The sequence below is a fragment of the Neofelis nebulosa genome, chromosome 15 (genome assembly GCF_028018385.1).
Source record: "Neofelis nebulosa isolate mNeoNeb1 chromosome 15, mNeoNeb1.pri, whole genome shotgun sequence".
Classification (NCBI taxonomy): domain Eukaryota; kingdom Metazoa; phylum Chordata; class Mammalia; order Carnivora; family Felidae; genus Neofelis; species Neofelis nebulosa.
This window is the reverse complement of record NC_080796.1, coordinates 54,075,692-54,098,078: the sequence shown is the minus strand read 5'-3', so window position 1 is coordinate 54,098,078 and position 22,387 is coordinate 54,075,692. Positions and strand designations below refer to the sequence as shown.

The window sequence follows — 22,387 nt, the reverse complement described above, 5'->3', positions numbered from 1 at the left end:
CTGTAACAAGGGTTACTGTAGGGAAGAAGTACGGGTAGTGAGCATCTCAGAAAAATGGTTTTGAAACAAAAGCCAATTTCTGTAGTACCTCAAGGGGAATATCTAAGAAGATATTTCAAGCTTTTCTGTCTTAGGTAGTGGTAAATGAGCTGTAATCCCTATAAAGTCTTTCCAGAATGTGTATATATTTTAACTTACCCTGTGTGTGTGCACACATGTGTGTGCATGTCTGAGGATTTGGGGAGATTTTTTTTTTCTTTGTGTAAATACAACCTGACTTCTGAGGAGCTGGGTCTTTTATGTATTACAGATGTGCTGCAGGGCATACCCATTATTCAGGAGAAATTTGCTTCTGATACAGCCATAAAAGTTAAAGGAATTGCAGTATCTGCCTGAGATGAGGGGTCCTCTGGGGGCCCTTACTTCTCATGAATCCTGAGTTACAGAGCTAGGATCTAGGTTGAGCCTTTTTTTCTGTCCTCCAAATTTGCCCTAATTTCTAGGTCTATGTTGTTTTTGTAGTATACAGTGATGCATAGTAAACTTGGAATTCTTAGGGTTCAAAAGAGGAAAATAGAGATTTAGAGTAAATACGGATAAGAACTTTGGGTGATAGGGTAGAGCAGTTTGAAGGGAGGAGAGGTCTGGAGATTAGACACAGTGTGGAGAGAATGGGGCTCCAGAGAAACATGACCCACAATCAGGTGGCATCCAAGTGGTGGGATTTAAGAGACCTCGCTGGGATAGGAGTGTCAGCAAGAAGTGACCTGGGGCCCAGCAATTGTTGGCATGACAAGAACAGGGTAAGGACTAGTAAAACCCATTTTACCAATTTTCTGTCTGGCCTGAGAAGTGACTTCATCTCTGCAGTCTCTGTTTAGTATGAAATGGTTTTATTTTTCATCCACAGCCCCTGTTTCTATTCAACTGCGTTCCCTTATAAGGGCATCTTGGGATGGTCTGCTTCCCAGTTGTTTTTAGTCTAGTTCTGCCGTTTAGAGCTGGACTTTTTCTTGAGTAGAGAGTACTGCTTAAGAATATAGACTTCTGAGAGCTAGACACTTTTTTTTTTTTTTTTTTTTTTTTTTTTGGCTCATAGCTGTGTGTAAACTAAATCTCTACCCTATTGCATAAGGACACTAATTTCCACCTCCTAAAACTTGAGGATGAAATTAGAACCTGTAAGGCACTTAAGAGTTCCTGGCATATAAATGCTACATGTGCTTGAGACCATTAGTATTGCTATTATAGGATTCAAATCTCCCTGACCCCGTTGCCCCCACCGGCTGGGGGATCTAGGGTGGGGAGGCAATTTGATCTGCTTTTTCTCCAACTTTAGCAGCTAGGAGTTGAGAACAGGTAGTGCCTGGTTAAGAACATAGTAAGAACATAGGTTACCACTCTCACTTCTAGTTGTCATAGTGTGTGTGTGTGTGTGTGTGTGTGTGTGTGTCTGGTGAGGGAGGTATGTAGCATTGTCCTGCTGCTGGTGACCAGTGGGCATCCTCCTTTATTAAACTTTTAATTTAAGTACAGTTGACAAATAATAGTTTCAGATGTACAACATAGTGATTTGACAACTGCACATGTTACGAAGTGCTCATGTTAAGTGTAAAAGTTAAGTTGTCACAGTTAGTACAGTATTGACTATATTCCCTATGGTGTGCTTGTCATCGTTGTGACTTGTAACCAGAAGTTTGTTACTCCTAATCTCCTTCACCTATTTCTGTTATCTCCCTTATCCCCCTTCCCTGTGGCAACCACCAATTTGTTTGAAGTGTTTGTCTTTTTTTGAATTTTACATTCCATATATAAGTGAAGTTATGTGGTATTTGTCTTGGTCTTACTGATTTCACTTAGTGTAATATCCTCAGGGTCCATCCATGTTGTGAATAATGGCAGGATTTTATTTATTTTTTTTAATGGCTGAGTAATAGCCACTTGTGTATTTATGCCACATCTTTGTCCATTCGTCTACCGATGGACACGGAGGGTGCTTCCATATCTTGGCTATTGCAAATAATGCTACAGTAAATGTAGGGATGCGTGTATCTTTTCAGATTAGTGTCTTTGGTGTTTGGATAAACATACAGAAGTAGAATTGCTGGATTGTATGGTATTTCTGGTTTGAACTTTTTGAGGAAACTATGCTTTTTTTCCATAATGGATGTGCCAGTTCACAGTCCCCCAACAGTGCACAGGGGTTCAGTGGGCATCCTTCTCAAGCATCTTGCCTAACTCCTTCCCACCAACTGTAAGTCTTAGTGTTTGGAATCTTAAAAATACCACCTTTAGAAAATCTGTCTCAAAAGTCCGAGTCTTCTGTTTTAGACTATGAAGACCACTTTAACTGGAAATAGTCAGAACAGCTCCCATACAGTGCCACTCATGCATGCTGAAGATGTTGGCCTAGGCTTGTTTTTAAAAGGATGATGTCTTCCTTTTAAGCAGAGGACTGCTTCTGAGGGATGGTTAGAAGGTGGGGCAAGGTAACCTCATACTCTCTGGCCAGACAGGACATTACTTAAATTAGCAGGAAAGCAGGTGAGAGAATTCTTGTGAGAAGATCTCCAAAGAACTCTGTGTTCCATGAGAGAATATCTACTTGAAATACCATCTGAGCCCCGAAGCTGCTTCCAGATCATGGTGGTACCAGACAAGAGCCATCATGGACCCTCAAGTTTCCTATCTCCTCCTCCCTTCATGCTAATGTTAGAGAGGCAGAAACCTACAGTTGGTTCTGAATTGTGGAAAAGCAGCCCAAGCCTTGGGAACGGAGGCACTAATTCATCCGTGCCTTTGCTATTGTTGGCTTCTGGCTCAAAGTGGGCAGAGCCAGGCACGTTTGGGAAGAAGCTGATCTTTAAATGAAGTTGGTGGTTTTGATGATTACATGAGACTGGAAAATGCAAATACTGACCTGAGAATATCCCGTGTGTCAGGTGGAACTTCCCTGTTGCTCAGGAGTAATCCAGATAGTTTTGGGTTTTACCTGAGATTTCATTCAGCATTAGGGGGAAGTGAGCAGTTGTAGGAAAGACTATGCTGGTTTCTATATGGTGGCCCCCTTCGGTGTTCTGTGTGTTCACCATGATGGTTACGTGCCCCTAATTTTTAAGAGTGGTTAAGATGTCGCTGATGTTTTTATTGCTGATAGTTGCAGTGAATCTTAAACATGAGTTTATGAGTGGGATGATTGGCATGTAATTAAAAAGATGCAACTAAACTAAGTCATTGATGACTCTTTGATAAGAGGCAGTAAGATCAAGAATACCTTTTTAGACTTTTGAGGTTTTTCTGAGCTGCTGACATAGTTCTTGGTTTTCCTTAAGCATTTCTTTACCATTTTTGGTCCTTTCTATGCTAGCCCTGGTATTTGAGGGAAACTCTTAGGTTTCCTGGCCAGCAGGGTTCTGTTTTCTGCCAATGAGAAGCATTCTCAAGAGATTTGTAAGACAGAAGACAAACCCATCGTGCTGGCAGTTGCAGCTGATGTGTGCTTCGGCAGATGTTTACATTTAAAATTTCTTCTTCTAATAGGCTGTCTTGCTGGTGTTAGATCCAGGTTTTGTGGAGCTTATACAATTTTGGCAATCTTTAAGAAGAACACAAAAATATTGGTTAAAAATTACTTACAAAATAGAATGTTGTAACTAACTTGGAGTCAAAATAAAAAACAAGACACAACAGTGCTTATTTGAAATAGGTAAAAGGAATCCCAACAAATGTCTATGGCTAGGTATGAAATTCTTGATTCATACTTTAATGCTTCAGGAATCTGTGTGACTTATCCCACTGTCTTCTAAAGTTGAATATTTCTGTGGAAAAGGCTGGCTAGGCTGATTTGGTTATCCTTCTAGGTCACTTGGGCAATGTTTGCTTGGCTGCTCAAATGAGTCTTTGAAGTACACAAACTTCACTAGACTATTCCTGGGATTTGCTGTTCTGGGTTAATTTTCTTTGGAACATGAAGTACTCTTTCAGTATAGCTTCGTTTTTTTTTTTTTTTACTTGAAGACTTTATTTTTTGCTAGGTCTCTAGGTGTTCTTTATTGTTCATTTCCCCCACTTGGGTAGCAAGTTATACATACACTGTTCCTCAATAACTGGTATTTTGTTTCTAAATTACTTTAAAATCTTGGATTTATTCTCTCTCACTTTGTATCTCTTTCTGTATTTTCAACTGTTTGTTCTCTGTGATTCTTTTAATTTTGGTTTTCAATCATGGTTCTATGACTTTTCTCACTCCCCTGCCCCCTCAATGTTTTTTAAACTCTGCTAGTCCTGTTTTATCTCTTCATATTTTTCCTCCATTTCTACTGTGAGATCTTTCATCTCTGCATTGTGCTCTTGTTTCATAGAAGTAATTACTTTTCTGAGTTTTAAAAACTCACGGTAGAAGGTTTGGTGACAATTTATTTGCTTCATGGAGAAAGGTTTCCAGTGAGGATTATTTCTTGTTTTTCTTCCTTCCAGTACCTTCCAATAGATCCTGTTTTTCTTTCTTTCTTTCTTTCTTTTTTTTTCTTTTTCTTTCTTTCTTTTTTTTTCTTTTTCTTTCTTTCTTTTTTTTTCTTTTTCTTTCTTTCTTTCTTTTTTTTCTTTCTTTCTTTCTTTTTCTTTCTTTCTTTTTCTTTCTTTCTTTTTCTTTCTTTCTTTTTCTTTCTTTCTTTTTCTTTCTTTCTTTTTCTTTCTTTCTTTTTCTTTCTTTCTTTTTCTTTCTTTCTTTTTCTTTCTTTCTTTTTCTTTCTTTCTTTTTCTTTCTTTCTTTTTCTTTCTTTCTTTTTCTTTCTTTCTTTTTCTTTCTTTCTTTTTCTTTTTCTTTCTTTCACTTATTTTTGAGAGACTGTGAGACAGAGTGTGAGTAGGGGAGGGGTAGAAAGAGAAGGAAACAGAATCTGAAGCAGGCTCCAGGCTCTGAGCAAGTGGTCAGCACAGAGCTCAACGTGGGGCTCGAACCCATGAGTTGTGAGATAATGACCTGAGCTGAAGTTGGATGCTCAACCAACTGAGCCACCCAGGTGCCCCCTGTTTTGCTTTCTTTGATTGCTCATCTTTTGAAACAGGTATTTCCTGGACCAGATGTCGAAGGATGATTAAGTTGGGGATGGGTAAAGATGAAATTTCTTACCTAGCATTTGTGAGTTTGCTCTAAGATGAAATTTCTTCCCTAGCACTTATTGAGTTTGCTTTGACTTAACTTGTCCTAATCAAAGTAAATAGGCAGTTACCAAACTTTTTCACTTTCCAAAGTTTCTTTTTTCTCCTCTGGTGGCCACTGAGTTTTGCAGATAAAGCCCATCTAAGGGGCTCCGTTGTCTGCTGACAGCCATATCCAGTCCAGTGAACCTGCTGGTGCTTACTCATACACCCTCCTCTTCCTTTGCAAAACAAACAAAAAACCAACAAAAACAAAAACAGATTTTGCACCTCAGTGTGTATCCCTTAGCTTCAGGAGGCAGATGGTGATGGCTAGCTTGAGCTCTTTCTCTGCTCTCCATTTCACTTTCTTAAACACTGCTTTACTTGATCACCACTGATGATGGCAGTCCTTCAGTACAGATTTAAAATTTTGGGTTTTTCTGTGCTCTGGTTACACTGAGCATCAAGTTCATGGTTTTTCTTTTCTCCTTTATTGAAGTGTTACTCAAAGTACAGTTCTCAGACTGTGTGCATTTTAATTACTTGGAATGCTTATTAAAAATTCAGATTCCTAGTGTCCTTTCCAAGTCCTGCTAAATCAGAGCCTCTGAGGGCGGCTTCCTAGATTCAAAATCTTTACCCATTATAACTTTTATATACATAGAAATTGACAACCACTCTTGTGGTGAGTGAATCAATACTTAGTTTTAAGGAGTTACTTTTATCCATCTGATAGGATATAAAGTTTTGTGAACTATAATACATTTCATAGTATAATTTCTACACTGTTGTCTTGATATTGCTCTCTACTATATATAACAGAGGTTCATGTGATTGTTTATCTTACAAGTCTGTAAAACTCTGCAGGACTCCAATGGGGGTGTCAGCCTATATACCATGTAAACTTTTATCTTGCTTATTATCTGCAATTAAAGTTTTCTTATGGTCTTAATCCCTGGTGGGTGATGACTTCAAATATAAATATTGGCAGCTGTTAGAGCTATATAACATATTCAGGTCTCTTGAGCACCCATTAAAGAACTTGTAGGACTTACTTGATGCCTATAGAAGTCTTAATTCTCCTTAATTCTCCTTGGATGGCCAGCTTACTGGAGCTATGAAAATGGAGAATCCTTTATTGAGAGTGAAGGGGAGTCTGTAAGTTGCCTTTTACCTCCTTCTGTCCACCATTCCAAACATGACTGTAGGAACTGGGAATTTCAGAAGTAGAGAAGGTGCCTTTTTGGGTTTCAGATGCCTTGATTTTTGTCAGTTTTTTGTGATTTGATGAAATGAAAAGAAATTTGCCATCTTGGAACATAGGTCCTTCTTCAGAGATGCGGTAGATGCCCTACATGTATTTTAAAGTAATTTTTAGCTCTTGGGCCAAATTGAGCCTCATAATGGGCTTACTAGCAAATGTGCAGACATTTTTCTTTAAAGGTATTTTAATTTTCTTTCTGGATCTGATGGGTAGAGGGTTTTCTCCTCAGGGTATTATTCCCGTGGATGAATATTGATCTGAATATTAACTCAAAAACCATATAGGGGTCTTTGGAAGGGTGTGTATTAGGTTAAAATCTTAGATACCAGACTCAGTGTTACCCAGGCTGTAGCATAATAAAAAGCTCTTAATTAAAAAAAGGTCTTCCTCCAAATGGTTGTCAGTTTATTTCCTTTTCCTATTGGGACTCACTGTCTCGACTCTTGGTGAATGTAGTCTGTGTGCTGCAGAGTTTCTGGCTTGGCCAAAGTTTTTGCTAACTGGGGAAGGGAACAGGGCAGGACCAAACCTTGCAGATGGAGCAGTTTCCCCTAAAACATCTTTTTAAGTGACATTGTGTTGAAGGGAAATGCTGCTGCCCATTGCCAGCCACTCTTGAGTAGAGCAGTACAACCCTGACTTACAGATAATGTTTAAGTTAAAACAGAATTTTAGATGGAAAGATTTGGGACAACCATGCCTTGGGCCAAGAAAAGCAATAACTTGAGCAACAGATGGTTCTTTTGCTGATGGCAGTCAGGGTTAGCATTCAAAGAGTAGTTGTTATTGGATTTGTTCCCTTATGCACAAATCACAAAAGGTGAGTAAAATAATGGTGCTCATATTTAGAACCCAGCAATGTCCCAGGCACTAAATCAGCTTTTCGTGTTTCACCATTTACCATCATAGTTGCAACAACCATTTGATATTACCGTTCAGATTTCAGTCATGTCAAAACAGACTCAGAGGAGTTAAGTTGCCAAAGGCCACTTAGGTTGTGAGTGGCAGAGCTGTAACTGGAATTCAGGCAGGACCGGAGACCAGGACGCTTTGCGCAAACTACATTGTGCATTTGGACAAATTTGAATGGATCAAAATACACTGAACTCTTTGCAACTTTCTGCATATTGGTCATCTTTGTTTTTCTTTGACAAGAATCCTAATAGAAGCTACGTAATCCGTACATGTACGTTTGTAGGAAATCATGGTTAGTAGAGTTCTTACTGTGTGGATAGTAGAAGGATTCTGTCTTAGCATTCAGAAAGACTTGGGAACTGTGCCCTTGGGCAAGTTACTTAACAAACTTCAGTTTTCTGTTCTGTAAAATGGAGGCAATAATAGCAACCTCTTAATACTTTTGGGATGGATTAGAAATAGTATATGTGAATATACTATTTATATACTAATATACTAATATATACTCTAGTATGGTGTATACTAATATATAGACCTATATATTATAATATAGAATATATATTCTATAAATATATATAGAATATATATATAGAATATATATAATATAGAATATACTAATATATACTCTAGTATGGTGACTGGAGTTAAGATGCAGTAAGAGTTAAAGTGGAGTGAGGTATTGATATATGTTGAGGATACATTTGTTGAACACTTGGCTGCCGTGCTCATTATGGACAATGATGGTTGAGCTTAATAGTCTGTATTGATCCCTGTGATCACGCTGTAAATATTCCCAAGCAAATCAGTTGGGTATGGTAACAGTTCAAGTATTCTTGTAAGTCAGTCATAATTTTAATAGAACAATTTAGATGGCTGTAGATACTTAGATTTTATAAGAATTCAGGTAACTTTATAATTAAACTTGGTCAGTTTCAGGAAGAAATTAGTTTCATTAAATTTTTTTGAACATTTCAAGTAGGCATAAAAGTCACTTTAATATAAAGAACAACACCTACTCATCAACCAGATTTATCTGGTCAAGATTTTACATTTTATGTACTTTTTTTTTTTTTTTAAATATTTGAAGTATGTTAAGGAAAATTCCAGACATGTTATTCACACCTAGGTCTTTAAAAATGAATCTAAGGACATTTAATTACATACCCTGAGGATATTCTAGTATACCTAACAAAGCTAGCAATAACTCCTTGGTAATGCTGAATACCCAGTCCATAACCATATTGTTAACAGTGGTCCCAAAGGTGAGGCAAATAATGGCTTCACTTAAATTCCATGAGTTTCATTTAGTTAAATCCCAGAAGTCTTCTTATTGATCTAGAGTAGACCCTTTTAGACCCCCCCTTTCATGACCTTGATTTGTATAGAAAATGGGTCCATTGTCTTGCAGAATATTCCACAGTCTGGATTTGTCTCTACTTCCTTGTTTAACTTTTTCCTGTTTGTTACAAGTGTAAGTTAGCTGTAGACTAGGGACTTGATTATACCTATGTTCATTTTGTGGCCAAGAATATTCAAACATGTTATGGAGTGTTTCACAAAGAGGCTGCAATGTCTTGGTTGGTCTGTTTTTAGTGATGCCGAAATGGAGTAATTCCAGGTGCTGACAGCCTTCTGTTGATGGGGACTGTCTGATAATTTATTAGGGGTTACAAGGTGGTATATTCCTATCATTCCTTTTTAAAAAAAATTATTGAGATATAATTGACATATAAACTGCACACATCTAAAGTGTACAATTTGAAAAGTTTGACCTAGGTACATCCATGAAACCATCACAAGCAAGAAAATGAACCTAATCCTCACCCTTTGGTTTCCTTGTGCCTTTCTATACTCCTTCCTTTGGTCCCTCTCTGTTCTGCCCTCATTCCCAGATAAGCACTGATCTACTTGCTTTCACTATAGATTAATTTTTACCTTCCCTGTTTTCCTCCAATGCCCGTCCTCATGAAGTGAAAGAATACTTGTTTGCAAATAATAATCTTAAAAGTTTTTTTGTAAATCAGCATAATTCTAAAAGTTAATAAAATTTTCCACTTTGTTACATGTGAAAAACACATTGAGCTTCCTGTTAATTGGGTAATGTGTGACTGACGTAGCCATCAGTGGAAGAATTAAATGGTTCCAGAGCTTCCCAGAACTTCTTCATTAACATTTCCTCAAGTTATTTGACTAACATTTCTCCCATACAACGTTTACAGATCCACAGGATCTGAAAGATAATAACAGGACAGGGATTTATTCATTTCCCTTTATTGCGTTAACTACCCAGGCTTGGCTGCTTACATTACAATAAAATATACAGGATAATTGCTGGCATCCACACAAAGCATTTTTCCTCTTTATTGAAACTGTAAGCAGAGTAAATTGTTCTTTCCCTTCCAGTTCTCAGATTTCAATTCATTCTTAACTACCTAATGAAGAGCAGAGTATAGTGTGTCTTCTTTCTTCTTTATTTGGCAAGCAGTTGAACTGTGGAGAGTAAAGCTACCTGATTCAGTAGGACCAGTGACTTTCAGGCAGCTCATGTAGATTGGTGTCTGTCTTTCCAGGGTGGCGCACTTGGTGAAAGGCAAATAAAATGCTACGAATACTGGAAAAGATGTGACAGTGAAATAGGAAACAATTTCAAAATGAGTGCAACATGAATATGACCCCTTAGTTGTATAACTTTCCCAAGACTCTGCTTATAGACCAAAGCAATTAGAATAGCCAATGAAAAAGCTGTGGGTACATCAGTGAATTCTTTCCAACCCTCAGTATGTGTGGCTCAACTACCAACAGCTGTGAGACCTGCACAGGCTAAATCGCCACAGTGAACAGCAAGAAGTGAAAAGGCAACAGTGCTAACACACTTGTGTGCTTTGTGTGATTAGATAGATCATACAGCGACTATCTAGCTCTGGTAATGCTTTGTTTTGTTTTTGTCTTCGTCTATTTTGTTAATATCATTTGTCAACTTCCTTTTGGTATTTATCTAGTACATCCTTCATTCTTAGATTTTTAACATTTTACGTGTCTGTTTTAGAGATGATATATGAATAAAGCATATGACTGGACTCAGGGCCGCTGCTTGGTGTGATCCCATATGGGCACACTGGACATGACCAAAGTTCTGATTTGTTGGCAAATGCATTTCGACTAGTCAGTGCCTATACCACACCAACTATTATTAAATAGTTGCATTATCATTTATAGCTGTATTCCATTTTTAATGCAATGATAATCTTTGTCCTTCAACTAGAGTGCTAAATCCATTTATATTCATTGTGGTTAAATAGGATTTCATTTTATACCACCTTATGTGGTTTCTGTATCTTTCTCCTCTCTGCTTTTTTCTTTATTTTTGTCCGATTGAATTAGTGTCCTTAATCTCATTCCATGTTCTTGCTGTGATTTTTAAGGAACTTTGATTTTGTGTCTATCTTAAAGGGGCTTTCTTAATTACCTTAGCATGCATATTTAGTCTAAGTTACCATTTTTGAATCCAGGACTCTCAGATCACCCTCTACCAACATGACACTTATTTCCCACAATATTGTACTTGTATCTTGACCCACTGCCCCCAGATTAAAACACTAGCGATAGTAAGATCTACATAGCCAGTAGTAGTGTCTCTAGCCTCCCATCTTTCCGACTTCATCGGCTTACTTTTTCTTACACTTTAAATGTTCGGTCTGGAATCCTATTCCGTCTTTACTTGGAAGATTTTTTTTTTTTTTCTTGCCAACCACTTTTAAGATCTTTTTTCTGTAGTGCTCTTCAGTTTTACTGTTGTGTATCTAGAGACTGATCTTTTTAACTCTTCTGGCACTTATTGTTAATATGAGTATTTGTATTAAGGGTCTTAGAAAACTGAGGCAACATCTTCATATAGTGACTCTTCTCCATTGTATTTACTTTCTTAAACTCCGGTTAAGTGAAATTATTCATCTGCCTCTTAATCACTTTTGCATTATCTTTGAGTTACTTTTTGTATAATCTCTTCACATTTTGTTTTTCTAGTTTACTGTTTTCTCTTCATCGTGTTTAATCTTTTTGATACATCCACTGAGTTCTAAATTACATCTAGAGTTCCTATTTTTGTTCTTTAAAAATTTGCTTGGATATACTTTATGGCCTCTTAATCCTTTTTCATATCTACAGGATTCTTTTGTACATAACATATTACATATGATTTTATAATCAGATTTTTTTTCTGAACTGATGTTGCTGAAAGTTGTGTCTTGTAGACTTTGATTTCTGGTGTTTCGTTTCTTTTAATGTTTGTTTTTGAAAGAGAGAGATGGAGTGTGAGCGGGGGAGGGGCAGAGAGCGAGAGGGAGACCCAGAATGTGAAGCAGGCTGTCAGCACAGAGCTGGTTGCAGGGCTTGAGCTCACAAACCGTGAGATCATGACCTGAGCCAGAGTTGGACGTTTAACTGACTGAGCCACCCAGGTACCCCACTTCATTTTTTGACTTTGGTCTGTAAGCTGCTTGTTTTTCTCAGATGTTTGCTAGAGTAATGGTTAGAGCCATGAGGTGATGTCCAGTGCTCCAGAGAGGATGTGCATTTGCTACCGCCAGTCAGCTGTAGCCGCTACATACTGAGGACCACTTTCAACTAAGCTCCCGTATTTTGGGCTACACAGATACAGTGAATTCAAGTTGCAGACCATTGTGAACACCAATAAAACTCAAAGGAGGCTTTTCCTCGATGAAACTGCAGATTTTATTTTGAATGCCTTGTAATAGACTGGATAATAACGTATACTCCAAAATGTCCTTGTCTTCATCCCTGGGACCTATGAATGATACCTTATGTGGCAGAAGGGAATTAGCAGATGTAAACCTGTTAAGGATATTGAGATGAGGGGCGCCTGACTAGCCCAGTCGGTTAAGTGTCTTACTTTGGCTCAGCTCATCATCTCCCCGTTTATGGGTTTGAGCCCCACGTTGGGCTCTGTGCTGACAGTTCAGAGCCTGGAGCCTGTTTTGGATTCTGTGTCTCCCTCTCTCTCTGCCCCTCCCCTGCTTGTGCTGTCTCAAAAATGAATAACCATTAACAAAAAATTTAAAAAGGATATTGAGATGAAAAGATTATCCTAGATTATTAAGATGGGTCCAATGTAAACACAAAGCTATCTATATGAGAGACACAGGAGGAATCAGAGCTAGAAAGCTAGAATGGTGCTAGAAATAAGAGATTGGGGTGATGTGAGAAAGGGACCATAAGCCAAGAAATATGGTAAGTGTCTAGAAGTTGGAAAAGATAAGGAGGCTTGTTCTTCTCCCTTGAAACCTTCAGAAGGAACTCAGCTGTGGCAACACCTTGACTTTACATTTGAGACTTCCACACTTTTAAAATAATCAACTTGTCTCATAAGCAACTAAGTGTGTTGGTATCTTGTTACAGCAGTAATAGAAAACAAGTTATACCTCTTGTCATTAATTTTTGTGACCTTGAAATGAGGGATGAGTGACCTTTTGGTATTCAACTTTTCCAGATAGTCTTTAAAGTTACTCACTCTGGGTGAGCCCCAGGCTTGGATTTCCCTTGTGGTGTCCTGTGCAGCCATCAGCAGGAAGTTGTAGGGTCCAGAGCTTAGCAGAACCTTTATGGTAGAAAGTGGCTTTGATACTCACTTCCTAGTTACATTTTATTTTTGGTAACTGAGGATTTGTACCCCTTTCTGCCCACTCAGCAATGCTTTTTGCAAAATGTGTTTTAAATATTTTATCCAGCCTTTTAGCTGTTGCAATTAGGTGGGTTTTTCAGGGTATGTAGTCTGTCAGAATGCCAGAAATAGAAATTTAGGGAGACTTTTATAATTACTTTAAAAAATCATTCCCCCCCCCCCCCCCCCCCCCCCCCCCCACACACACACACTTGCCCTTAAGGCAGGATACCCACGATTCATTTGAGATCTTCCTCCCTGGCCCTCTGGAGCCTGGAATTTATAAAGTCAGAATTTCTCAGTGAGCCTCTATCTAGGAAGAGTGAGAACCTAAAAACTAATGACTTATATCATGGGCTCGTTAGAGACTGTTTTTCTCAACAATTCATTATCTGCTACTCGCAAAATATTTCCTGGGATGGAAGAATTTGGCAGCCACATTGCACTTGAGTAAATGATTATTGAGACTGACCCTGTTTATTCACATGTATCATGGTTATTTTGGAGGGTAGTTTTTAAAAGCTTCTGGTTTCTTTTTTATCTTTTAAATGCAAAAGAGTCTGCAGTAGGGACCTGAATTGCACCTGCTGTTGTACCTCGCAGCTTTTTCTTTTTCATTGTGTGTGTTCTCTGCTAATTTATATAGGACTCTTCTATGTCTAAATCTGTTGGGGGGGGGGGGTGGGGAAGAAACCTTGGAAATCATCTAAGGAGATGTGAGGCAGGGATGGGGATGAGGGGCAGCAAATAAATCAGGTAGATTGTTTTTCTAATCCCACCTTGAATCATCTCCATTAGTAAGGAGAACTTGGTTTCTTTTCATATTTAACTTCTCTTAAAGCCAAGCATAACACTACTGAGAGTTAGGTTTCAAACATTTGTTTTTCTTTTTTCCCATAATAGTATCAGTTTGGTAATGGTTTTTAATAAGGTCACTGTGGTTGAGTCACAGATAATGTTTTTTTTTTAAATGCATTATAAGAATGTCAAGACAGGCCACTAAAATACTTGAGAAATGGAAGATGAAACCTATTAATACTTAGAGTGCAAATGTTCCCATTTTTTTAATACAAATGGCAAAAGCCAGATGTGCGGTGGTATTAGATTGCACAGTTTAGTGACCTAAATTAGGAACATGGAGACAATAGAAATGAATATACTCAGATGACCTTGCTGAACTCTAAGGGAATTTCTCTGGGAATTTAGGTGATTAGAAGACATGTTAAAATGTGTATATATCAGTGAAATTTGGAGTAAATTCGAGGTTATAGCTTATGCTTCATAATCGTGGGGGATAGTGACTACATTTTCAACTTACTGTATATTGAAGTATCTTGAAGAAAAAATCATTGCTGTAGCACCTATGTATAGCTCTTTAAAACACTATGATTAATGACTTTTAATCTTGTTCCACGTTGAATATAAACAATTACATAAAAATTTTGGTTTTCAAAGGCATAAGTTAGGATTTAAGCTCACTGAGTGAGAACCCTTAATGGAAGAAATTAGTTGTCTGTATTTTCTATTTATTTATACTTAGTTTTTAGGTTTATTTCTCAAGTAGCTCTATTCCTCGTATTTCACAATGCTGAACACAATACTCCTAGTTTTTTTACTGCTGGTTAAAAAAAAGTTTCAGTTGTCATGTTGTTCAGGTTTTGAGGCAATCACAACTGAAGGCAATAGTCAGGAAAAGGCTTTAGATAATTTGTGTAATGATTTTACTATTTTTTGTATTCCCTCCTTACTACCGTTTAAGTTTTATTTATTTCTGAGCTAGTTTTGTGCACTGAACCAAATATATTTTTCTGGAGCTGGTGCAGCTAATTCTGAACTACAGTTCAGATGTAAGATGAATTACAGTTGAATTGTTCCTTCTGACCTGCATTACTACTTGGTGAATTTCAGCTAATGGTAACTTTCTGAAGATAGTGCTGATTCCCACCCTCACTATCTCAGTGAATCCGAGTAACTGAGAAAGAGAGCACCTTAACCAAACTTGCCTTACCTAGTCTTTTGGCTTACCCAGGGTTTGTTTTTCCATAGGGCACTGTTTGATGCCCTTAGATGCTGACCCCTTAAAATCAGTGCAGTGTAACAGTATATTTACTTTTCATAACCGTGCTTTCATATTTAACAAGAGTCAGTTTTAAGTGAAATTCCTGAATTTCTAGGCTAAAGAGAGGTTATTTTAAGAGAAAAACCTATGACTTACAGAGGAAATACAATTGTTCTAGCATTGGGCTTTGCTTTCTTATCTACAATGTGGGGAAAAAAAAAACCACCTACAGAGTGTTGAAAGGAGAGGCCTGGAATTCAAGAATCTTACATACTCCTAAGGTAGCATGGATCTAAAGGGTAAATGAATGTGACCTTTTTGCACATACAGGGATTTAGAAGTACCACAAATCCTAAAGAAAATACATGGGGTTGTAATTTAATCAAATGATGATTCAGAAGAACTTTCAAGATAGAGGAAGAGAGGAAAGCATTGTGAACGAGGACTCTGGCTAAACATATGATTGAATCTAAATTGGGCATTTGAAATAGAGGTGTTAACATGAGAATTCTTGAAATATCTAAGCTTATACTCTAAGGGAAAGAGTATAAGATTCTAGTTAAAAAACAAACAAACAAACAAAAAAAAAACTCTGCTGAGCTATCAGCACAGAGCCTGTTGCAGGACTCTAACTCCCAAACTGTGAGATCATTACCTGAGCTGAAGTCAGACTCTTAACCAACTGAGCCACCCAGGCACCCCATCACTAAATATTTTTAAAGCACTATATAGTTTGAGACATTGAGGCAGACAAGTTCACTGTTTCATGGTATATAAATCCTCGTAGGAAACAGACCTATTGACAGGGAAATTAGAAAAATTGAGTATTAAGTACTCTGAAGGAGATAAATCAGGGTAATCATAAAGTATTTGAGAATTGTGGGTAGCTGCTTTTAGAAAGGAATAGTTAGGGAGTGCTTCTTTAAAGGCAATGACTTCTGATCTGAGACTTGAATGACCAGGAGGAAAGAGAACATGCTGGGAAAAGGATCATCTGGTTCTGATGCCCTTATCTTCCAACTCTAAACTTCATACCTATCTTGATCTTGATGGTTGCTGTAACCTGTGGGTAGCTGGGTTTAGTTATGACTTGGACTCTCAGAGTACTTGTGCAGAATTCTTTCCAATGGACCAAACTTATTCTTGGAGTTGTAAAGCTATTGCATATGGGGAGCTTGGAATTTCATGGTTTCCCTGATCTTAAGAGGTCAGGAAGGATTATGGGATGGGCTGTCTTTCTTGCCTCTTGAGACTGGAGTGTAGGAGACCAAAGAGCATGAAAGACTCTTAGCAGAGGACTGAGCCTGCTTTTATACCTCAGGTCCAACGGGGGATTCTTTCACCCTCTTCTGCTTGCAGGTTTTCTGTTTTCTAGGATACTTAAAAAAACAAAACAAAACAAACTTGTCAGTGAGCCATTGGAGAAATAATTATCCAAAGGAGACTCAGAAGCCAGAAACATAAGTGGAACAATCACGTGGTTGGTGTTCATAGTTGTTGAAGGACATGATTAAAACTTGAATTAAACACTTCAGATTCAAAAAAGTGGGGACAAACACTTTTTGGATCTAAAGCCATAATTTTTCCATCTATATCATTTAGTTACACCTCTAATAAACTGGAAGGTAAATTTCAGGAAACACATCAAAGCCCAGAGGAAAAATAAAGTGAGCATTTCCATGAGGAGTTGTAACCTGGATTAGCAGTTCTAGGGGATAAAAATAAAAGAAGCAATAATTAAATAAGGGACTAAAACTTTCACAGACAGAACAGATATCTTAGAACCAGATGGAGATATAACTTCTCATATGTAATACCGGAAGTCAGAAAAGCATAGAATAAGGTTTACAAATGACAGAGTAGGGTGCTTTATCAACAAGTTTAGATTCAGCCAAGGAATCCTTCACCTGTTAAGGAAAAAGAAAGCTACGGGGAACTGTGGAAGGTGTCAGAGTGTTTGTGTCAATCAGGACTGTCTTGTCTAAACTGTGCTACCAATCTCCAGGTCTCCCAGGCTTAACACAAAAGCTTATTTCACATTCTTGCTATACATCTTGCATGGGTTAGTATGAGTCTCTGCATAGGGACTCAGGCTAATGGAGGATCTGTTTTAATGCATGCTTTCATGATCACGTAGTAATAGGAAAGGAGTGATCCTGAAAGAAACCTATTACTTCCTGTTACATCTTATTGGTCAAAGCCATTCATGTGGCCATGACTCACTTCTGAGGGAACAGGGAAGTGTAATTCTATGATGTGTCTGGGAGGAAGAAAATCTGAATATTTTTGAAAAAGCATTAATGGCTACCACCATAATCACCCATGTATTGTGTCTGAGGCAAATAAGAGTTGAATCAAATGTATCCATAGACCTCAAGTTGAAGAAAAAGATGATGAAAGTCAGCAGTGCATGTTAGGTGTCTGCTTATGTGTGTGCACATGCATGTAGTTTTGTTTGTAAGTTAAATGTAAATGGGTGACGAAAACCATAATTGCTTAAAAAATTACTGAGATTAAAGAGGCATTCTAGTGGAAATTTTAATAAGCACAAACTACCTCTGCAAAAACCTAGTGTGTGGGAGTGAGGGCAGGAAATAAAGAATTTCAAAGCACGTAGGAGAAAATGAGGGAAAGAAAGGAGTCATTTTATTAAAGTAGGGAAGGGAGGATGGGAAAAATGGACCTTGTGTGGGCACAATGTATACATTGCATAATGGAGGAAAGAGTTGATGTTTTGTTTCAAATAATTATGGACTTCCATGTATTTGATGGATGCAGAGTAAATAGTCACCAAAATAAAGTCAAGATTTCTGAAAAGGAAAAGGCTAGAATTATCAGCAGTCTAATCAAACCAGAAAAAAAAAAAAATGAAGGGAAGGAAAAAGATGAAATAATACTAAAAATAAACCTGAAATGGAAGCATAAAACATTTCACATGTGGCAATACATGTGAATGGATCAAATTTTCCTGTGAGCTATGGTTGTAAGAGCTCAAAACTGTGCTATTTACAATCCACTCCCCCACCCCCATTGGTAGTTTAACAGTAAATAGGGAAAGAGTGCCGGGCATTTTCAAACTGAAAGACACTGATAATGCTAATAATAAGTGTAAAACCTACGATTAAAAGCATTAAAAACTGACATTATAAAATGACAAAAGGCAAAATGTAGAATGAAATTTTTATTTATACAACATTGGTAGAAACGTAAGGCAAATTCTTAAAGTCCATAAATTGTGAGGAGGAAAAAAGCCAGAGAGGAGAGGAAGCTGGCGATAATGCAGATACTGCTCCAGGGGTAGCTGCTGATTCTGGATTGTTCATAAATTACATGTATGACAAGAAGCAAATTGGAGGTTCATACAGGATAGGAGTACATCAAGATACAGGTGGAACCCACAAAAGGTGACATCAGTTAACTAGGAATGAAAAATATCTGACCCACAGAGGGAAATAGTAAAGGGATTACTTTTTTTTTTTTTCCTCTCAGCTTTGGTTCTGAATGAAAAAAAAGTCGATTCTGCAGATTCCTAACTAAAAGCCAGCCCTTGCAAGAGTATGGGGTCAAAGTTTACTCTGTTGCTCAAAAAAGTCTGAACCTGGAAGCTTAGCTTAAAGTGGGGCTGGGCTGTAATAAGTTAGAAATGAAGCATCTTAGTTTCTATACTACTTGGAAGTTGATATATTATTCTGCCACAGATTTTTTTTTTTATATAGATACTCTGAAGGGAAACATAAAGACTCTGGATCAGAAAAAAGATCACTCACAAAGCATCTTAGCACTGGTTTTCTAAGCCATGATTTCCACAGGGGGACATGATAATAGACTGATACTGCCCTGCAACAGTGGAGGACCTCAATCAGGAGACTAGAAGCTTAAGTAGGATGGCTGGCACATCGGCCCATTCTTTTCTAGGTAGGGAGAGAGGAAGGGGTTAGAGGGATAGGGGGACCTTTACTCTTAAATGTAAGCAAATGGCTCTGGAGGAGATAAATCTCTAGATGTTTCTGGAACAATACAGTATCTATAGCTTGCAAGACATGTTTGCTATTCTGTTATCCTTCAATAAAGTGTACCAGCGTTGCATCAGAAAGCCCAGACCCTGCAGAAATGTGGGAATACTCATGGAAAATTTTCTTGAAATGGACTGGTTATGCTCTGATGTGTATAGGAAAAACAAAACATTTCTTGAGGAATGCACTTCAAACCCAAACCTCAGGAATATTCAGTGATGATTTTCCAAATAAGATGAACTTGTAATCAATTATGGAAGTACAGAGGAGATACAAACTGTCACCAATTAGCCCCAACAACCAACTATGAATGACAACCACAACGTTTGCAGATAATAGAATTCATATACATGCAGTATAAACTGTGAATGTCTAACATTTAAAGAAACAAAATAGATTTAAGATCAAAGAATAAGAAGCTATCAAACAATGACCAGATGGAAAGATAGCCATGTAGAGTTTATGAGAAACTTCAATGATGGAAATGAAAATTTTACTGGATAGTTTAAACAGAAGTTTAGACATAATTGAAAGATTTAATCACAAATAGAATTGCCAGCAGAGAGACAAAGCGATGGGAAATCTAACTTTTACAAAAGAGAAGTTAGTGTATTAACAAATGCAGAAGGAACAAATGAGAACAGGAGCAACAAAATATTAGACAAACTAATGACGACATTTTTCTAGAATTGCTGAAAGATACCTTTTCTGAGACTCACAAATGGGGAAGGAAGTAGATCTGTAAAACTAGACATTGTGCAGAAAAACTACAGAGCAGCCACAGGGAGAAATAAGGGGCTTGGCTTGGCTTGGCTTTGCTGTTGCAGAGTACAAAAATAGCTTCAAAGGGAAGAGGAAAAAAAGATAAATCAGTAAGCAAACCACGTTCCAGGAGCAAGGGCAAAATATTTTAAAGAAATAAAATTGGATGTCTGTACCAATATTTAGCATATCTAACACTTGTACTTCAGAAAGAAACGTAATTACTGCAGAAGCAAGCATCAGGAACACAAAAAGGAATGCCTAGGAAAGAAATCTGTAACTAAATGGTAAATATAAACAAACACTGACTGTATAAGGTAAACATGCTTGATTTTTGTGAGTATTAAAAACTAGAATTAGAATATGGACAGAAATAACCTATTAGGTAAAGAGGTAGACCAGAGCTAAAAGTTAAAACATTTACAGGTTGGCATACCATGTAAGAAAATGTATAAAAAAAGTCTAAATTCGTAAAAGTTACCTGTAGTTACTGAATTATTTTAGGGCAACTCTGAGAGAACAGAAACATAATAAAAATTAATAGAAAAATGAATTGAAAGGCACAACTCAAGCTAAAAGATGACAGGAAATGCAAAAAAAAAAAAACCCACAGCAAAAGAACATCAAATAAAAAGCATGATGTTAGAAATCCATTTTTAGTAATAACCATATGTATAATTCCTTATTTGAAGGACAAAAGTTGGACTAGATTTAACATTTTTTTTAATGTTTATTTTTGAAGGAAAGAGCATGAGTAGGGGAAGAGCAGAGAGAGGGAGACACAGAATCCGAAGCAGGCTCTGGGCTCTGATCTGTCAGCACAGAATCCAATGCGGGGCTAGAACTTACAAACTTGTGAGATCATGAGCTGAGCTGAAGTCGAGACACTTAGCCGACTGAACCACCCAGGCGGGCCTGACGTTCGGCTAGATTTGAAAGTAACTCCAGTAGAGCTCTTGTTGACAAAGCTGAAACGTTGGGGTACAGAAAGGTTTGAAGTAAAAGGAATGGAGAAAGATAGTAATTAAAGCTGCTGTAGTTATTCAAATATAACAATACAGCCTTTAAAATATCATTAGAGATACAGGAACATATTTCATATTGATGAAGGATTAAAATTCATAGAAGATCTAACTCTAAATGTATCTACAGTTAATAGCTTTAAAATATGAAAAGCAAAAATTGACAGCAGGAAGAAAATGATTTTGACCATGATAGTGGGAGACTCTAATAAAACCATTTCAGTAATTGTTAAGCAGACAGTCTATCAGGATATAAAATATTGGACCAATGCAATTAACAATATTGATCTGGTAGATGTATATGGAACACTGCACAAAACAATTGAATACATATACTCAAACACACAGGAAACACATAAAATGACCATTTAGGAGGCTTGTGCCATCGATATATTTCAAATGATTGAGACTACAGAGACCGCAGTCTCTGACCACGATGTAATTAATTTAAAATGGCTAACATAAAGATAACTAAAAACTTCCATGGCAGAGAATGCTAATTATTTCCCCCGTATCCAGTCCCCCTTCTTAGTCTGTGAGTAGAACTCACTGAGCCAGGAACATGGTGGTTCTGCCTGCCTTGCAACTGGGTCTGGAGATTGCTTTCAGGTTGAGGTGCTTGGTGCAACTTTGTGGGGACCTGATTTAGAAAGGAAATGGGTTTAAGAAAATTCTTCCCTGTCCATGGGCTGGAAGGTAGATGGAGGTTAGTGAAGCAATTTTCCTTTGCAAAGGACGGCAGCACCCTAGGGGCTGGGATAGCACAATGGACAGACTCCTCCAGCAGAGCAGTCCCTACAGGCTGGCTTACCCACCTACCTCTGAAAGGAGAATCCACTTTTTTTTTTTTTTTTTTTTTTTTAGCTTATTTATATTTAGGTTATGGTATAGCAGCTTAGTTTATGTCATAATTCAAGTTGGCACATATATGGAAACTAAACAAACCACATTTCTAAACAATTCATAAATTGGAGAAATTCTAATGGAAACTAGACTATACATAGAAGTAAAAAGTCAGGAAGAAAATAGGTATACTTTCCTGAGTGTGTGGGATGCCACTAAACCAGTCTTTAAAGTCTTTATAGTCTTCAGTGCCTGTGCAATAGAAAAGAGAGGCTGAAATGGAGTAAATCCTCCTCCTCAGATCACCTCAGTTGTCTCAGTCTGACACATTGTGCTGGACATGGCAGTATGTGGATACCCTTTTCATGTTGCTGGGACTCTGGCTTTTTTTTTTTTTTTTGAGCTGCCTTGGATGTTTTCCTTGCTCAGCTTCACCATATGATTTTAGCACTGGATTGTTTACAATGGGAAGGGAAGGGGAAGGAAGGAACAGGAGAAGGAAGAGCAGTGAACCCAACTCTGTCTTCCTTCATCTCCCCTCCCTACCCCCCTCCCTCACCCCCGCCCCCCCCCCCCCCGGGCCAAATAAACTCTTAGCAAAGTCTGACAAAGATGCTAGAAAATAGGAAAACTGCAGGTCAGCCCCTCAAACACAGATGCAAGATACCTAAATGAAATATTAGAACTTGA

The 22,387-nt window shown here is 37.7% G+C and overlaps 1 long non-coding RNA gene across 1 annotated transcript in view; it reads left to right on the top strand.

Moving 5' to 3' along the window:
• LOC131495644 (uncharacterized) overlaps window positions 1-21,661 on the top strand; it is a 38,274-nt gene extending 16,613 nt beyond the window's left edge. The window contains exon 3 of the long non-coding RNA XR_009254039.1: window positions 20,575-21,661. This is a non-coding gene — a long non-coding RNA (uncharacterized LOC131495644). The remainder of the gene's footprint in view (window positions 1-20,574) is intronic.
• Window positions 21,662-22,387: the final 726 nt, after the last annotated feature.